Below are 6,000 nucleotides of genomic sequence, written 5' to 3'. Positions count from 1 at the left end.
AAAAAAAGATATATTTCATACAATATTACTTTCCAAAAATACGCCAGAGAAGTAAATTAACATCGTAATTAACATATGTGTTGTTTCGAAGCTCCAAAACAAAGGTCAAACATATTCTTCACAGAACATAACAGTATAAATCATTTAATCAATCATATAAATTCATTAAAATACATTCTACTTTAGTTTCAATTAATTTCGACATTCATTTTTTTTTATATAAATCAGTTCCAACTCACTATTTCTTATCAATTTCAATCTCATTCTACTTCAAAACATAACTGACCTCAAACGTGCAAGAAATTGACTTACCAAGCAAAAGGAAAATAAAGGACGACCAAAGAAACAGTTTATGGATGCGATGAAGGAAAACACGTGGTGATGAAAGGCTGCAGCAGAAACCACAGAAGACAGAGTAAGGCGGAGACAAGTAAGACATAACGGAAATAGCCGAGAAATGCTTAATAAAGGAGATATTTACTGCTTACTGCTGAATAAAGTAGAGGGAATTATGACGCACACACTATGACATGTTTTTATCCAATCCTCGCTATCGTGACCTTAGCCCGTGGTTGTGACGCCATTGCCTAATGAATAATCCCCTACCATGTATGTTCACGCATACCACCTAAACAATTGACACTTGAAAAACGCACACTAATTATTCTTAGACAACTGAAGTGGCAAAAAGTGCTCGGGTTGTGAAACAAGACACTCAGTTAACTGGAGGCAAAGATGAGTAGAAGCATTAGACACACCAGTATTATAACAATACGACGCTTTCAGTACGGCACTGGAAATAAGCAAGGAGTCACTACTATAACTTATATATATATATATATATATATATATATATATATATATATATATATATATATATATATATATATATATATATATATATATATATATATATATATATATATAGAGAGAGAGAGAGAGAGAGAGAGAGAGAGAGAGAGAGAGAGAGAGAGAGAGAGAGAGAGAGAGAGAGAGAGAGAGAGAGAGAGAGAGAGAGAGAGAGAGAGAGAGAGAGAGAGAGACAGACAGACAGACAGACAGACAGACAGACGGATATATATATATATATATATATATATATATATATATATATATATATATATATATATATATATATATATATATATATATATATATATATATATATATATATATATATATATATATATATATATATATATATATATATATATATATATATATATATATATATATATATATATATATATATATATATATATATATATATATATATATATATATATATATATATATATATATATATATATATATATATATATATATATATATATATATATATATATATATATATATATATATATATATATATATATAACAGTTTAGAAATTGCATAACCCTTTCACTGGTAATCATAGTTAGCCTCTTAACGAGAAAACCTAAACAATTTTATCTCATAAACAAGTAATATAAACTCACCAACTCTGCACCGCTATTCCTTTACCTGTTAGTTAGATATTTCGAAATCGCACTTTGAAAACCACAACATGGCATCATGAAAGTTCAATAACACACAGCAATCAAAGCCTTCAACGTCCAAGAACAGAAAACCAGCATGTCATGATATAATACCATAACATGACGTCGGTCCTATAGCAAAACTTTAAACTGAGCGTAGCGAGTCATAACCACTCGCAGCTCGCAGGTAATCTAAACAATTGAATCATTGACCCAATAATACTAATACTTATGTGACAAATCCTATAACAACACGCAAGGACAGTCAGTGACAATAACCTTGGTGGATAAACTCGATCATTCAGAGCTTTGGCCTTCTTTGCAGTGGTGCTATAGAATAGAAAACTTCATTGCTCACTGATACACTGACCTTACTCCACTTCTACAAGTATTAGGGAGATAAATTATTTCACTAATATAGATTCCTCCTTGAAAGTTTTCATTTAGTACAGTTCCACCCACTACGGATTTTATCAACCTACATTTATTAATAATTTCTTTTTTTTAAGAGATAAGTAAGCAAATATATTGAAAACAAGTCCTGCTTACAGTGAACATTACATAATATTTTTCAAATCTTGACGCATTCCTCACTCACTTGATGGCCGGTAATACGCTTTTGGTATTAGAGAGCCAAATCTAGAAGGATAAAAACGAAATAAAAGAAAAAGCTGATTATATATATATATATATATATATATATATATATATATATATATATATATATATATATATATATATATATATATATTTTTTTTTCACCCCAATTCCCATGACACATAAAAAAAGAGGACATTCAAAATATAACGAAACTAACACTGCAAATATTGAGTTTTCAGGCATAATGATGTGGTCACGCGCAAAAATTGACCATAATTCTAAAAGAAGAAAGGAATGTTTGAGTAGTTCAAGTTTATATAGTTTTTTTCATATTGATTAAAAAAAAAGTCAATTGGTCATTAGCATTACTCATTTCTCTACTATAATAAACCTTTGCTTGACATTAAAAGCACATTAAAAAGAAATATATGTATGAACACATAGATTAGGAACAAAGAGTAATATTTTTTTTCTATTGTAAGCTACATAGTTATTGAAGTGACTGTTATTAGTGATTTGGAAGATTAGAAAATGAAATTGATGAAAGATCATTACCTAAGAACGTAAGGGAAGCTACGAAGAGAAAGCAGGTCTACATGTGACTGTTATTGTGTAAGTATGAAACGCCCATACCAATACCCATCCCCTTCACCCATACCCATCACCCATACCCATCACTCATACCCATCACTCATACCCATCACTCATACCCATCACTCATACCCATCACTCATACCCATCACCCATACCCATCACTCATACCCATCACTCATACCCATCACTCATACCCATCACTCATACCCATCACTCATACCCATCACTCATACCCATCACCCATACCCATCACTCATACCCATCACTCATACCCATCACTCATACCCATCACCCATACCCATCACCTATACCCATCACTCATACCCATCACTCATACCCATCACCCATACCCATCACTCATACCCATCACTCATACCCATCACCCATACCCATCACCCCCATCACTCATACCCATCACCCATACCCATCACCCATCACTCATACCCATCACTCATACCCATCACTCATACCCATCACCCATACCCATCACTCATACCCATCACTCATACCCATCACTCATACCCATCACTCATACCCATCACTCATACCCATCACCCATACCCATCACTCATACCCATCACTCATACCCATCACCCATACCCATCACTCATACCCATCACTCATACCTATCTTTCATCCCGATTCATAAAAAGAAGTCACTGCCTTTCTTCATTACCATTATGAATCAAGATACAACAACAATGGATAAAAGAAGTCCACACAGCATGCCACTCCCTAAAAGAGTCAGGAGTCATGGAATCAAAGGGAGACATTCCGTGTACCTTCATCTGCACTGCACAGGAATCACGTCACCTGTGCATATGTAGGTAGCCTTAAGAGTAATGAGGGCAAGCCACAACTCAATCCGTTCCCTGTCAGCACTTTCTAAATCAGTAGATAAAAAAAAAAAAATAAAACGTGACATACGGAGAACAAAGCATGACCTGAAAACTCGTTCCATATGGCTCCGTTGCTGTGGCGTCGCTAACTAGACCAGCCACAGAGAAGGAAGGTGATGCGATTATGTTTACTGTCAACCGGAAGGTGTAACAGGTGTGTGGAGATTACTAATGTATGAACGGTTGGGGAGGAATACATGAAACAGCACATGAGAATGAGACCGCACAAGATGACAAGATGGCGCACAATCACACGTACACATCCGCGCACACATACAGTACATGAATGTGCAAATAAACACACACACACACACACACACACACACACACACACACACACACTGATGAATAGATAGATGAATAGGTAAAGAGACAGATCGATAGAGATAAATAGATAAATAATTATAATCAGAGAAGTAGACGGATGTTTATTGACCATACTTTGCAGACTGAAATTGGGAAATTCGTGATCAACTGTTTAATTTGAAAAATATGATCTACGGTTGAAATTATAACAAACACTAAAAATGTAAACAAAACACGAAATAATGAGTTCTGAGCTTGTTCCGTAGGGTAACGTCTGGCTGTCTCGTCAGAGACTGGAGCATATCAAACAGTGAAACACACACACACACACACACACACACACACACACACACACACACACACACACACACACACACACACACACACACAAACCGAAACGCAATAATGCACTCAGAAGATACAAAACTGACGAGAACAATACGAAGCAAATCAATAAATTATCAGATATGGACTAAGTCTGCAGCTCGAGTATATTCACCCTTGAGTGGGAGGACAGACAGGTCACGCTATTCCTTCCTTCCATAGTATAACCTGTAGACGTGAGCTCATCGAGAGTATGTGGAAAGAAGGTACCAGAGTCCTCCACGTGCCTTCCTCCTTGGGTTGAGTGATACGGCCTTGTATACAAACAATGCTTGAGTTTCGTGGAAGAGGAGCAGAGTGCGAGATACGAGTTTATTGTGATGAGAATGATAATGTTGTTTGAATTGTTCCTTTCTTTTTTTATATTCGATGAGATATATTTAGTTTCCATGCATAGATTTTTTAGTACTATGTGGTACTGTTGCTTAGCCTTCTTTGTATTTGATTTAATATTGTTCCTGTCTTTTAGTATTCGTCGAGATGCAATAACACCTGTATTGTTATTAATACACTATATATTGATATGAGGATAATACTACCTACGTAATATAGATTGCTCTTATTTACAGTATTTGTTGATATGAAATGCGAATTACTTATCTTTTTATTTATCTTTTTTTACGTAAGAGGGAGCTATTGAGAGAGAGAGAGAGAGAGAGAGAGAGAGAGAGAGAGAGAGAGAATGTCCCCCACGAAGTATAATCACTAATAGAAGAAAAAACGTACACACTCATACACATTCAAAAAAAAAGTCAAGGAAAAAAAGTCATTGTACCCAGAGTTCACAGCCTCGCCAAACACACACTGTATACTGATAGCGGGCGTCTCTCCCCCACTTTTGCCTAGATAAAGGACAGTCAAGCTTTCTTTCATTGTCAAACTATGTCAGGACCCTCCATTCCTTTCTCTCTCTCTCTCTCTCTCTCTCTCTCTCTCTCTCTCTCTCTCTCTACAGGTGTTTTTTTTTCCCTAGGTCTTATTTCTTTTATCATCAAGTATTACTCAATGAAGAACAAGAAGAACAAGAACAAGACCAAAAATCAAAACCAAAAGAAAGAAAAAAATTATAAAATGAAATAGGAAGATGAAGATAATGAAGATGAACAACAAAAGTAACAACAAAAACAACAACAAATACAACAACAACAACAACACATACAACAACAACAACTACATCAAAAAGAACATGATGCAGCTCCCCCGGCTCTTCCTCTCTCTCTCTCTCTCTCTCTCTCTCTCTCTCTCTCTCTCTCTGTCAAGTGTCACAACATCACACAAAGACCACATTTATCCGTATTTTGTCAACCCTGCCGCCTAAGCGCTATCAAACAACATTATCAAAAGCAACTGCCTCCTCCTCCTCCTCCTCCTCCTCGTCGTCCTCCTCCTCCTCTTCCTCCTCCTCCTCCTCCCACGGTTTGTCTATCATTGTTATCATTAAAAGGAAATGTTTGATGAGAGAAGGAAGTGTGGATTTTATTTGAGGTGCTGTTTTCTTTTCTTTTTTTCTTTTTATTTTCATTATTTTTCTTTATTATTTGTTCGACGATGCTTAGTTTTTGTGAACCTTCTCCACGTGTGTGTGTGTGTGTGTGTGTGTGTGTGTGTGTGTGTGTGTGTGTGTTCTTTCGTTTTCAAAGATGAAGACAGAACGATAAATATTCATGGAGAGAGAGAGAGAGAGAGAGAGAGAGAGAGA

The sequence above is a fragment of the Portunus trituberculatus genome, chromosome 17 (assembly GCF_017591435.1).
Source record: "Portunus trituberculatus isolate SZX2019 chromosome 17, ASM1759143v1, whole genome shotgun sequence".
Classification (NCBI taxonomy): Eukaryota; Metazoa; Arthropoda; class Malacostraca; order Decapoda; family Portunidae; genus Portunus; species Portunus trituberculatus.
The sequence above is the reverse complement of the archived record's forward strand: the minus strand, read 5'-3'. Positions refer to the sequence as shown.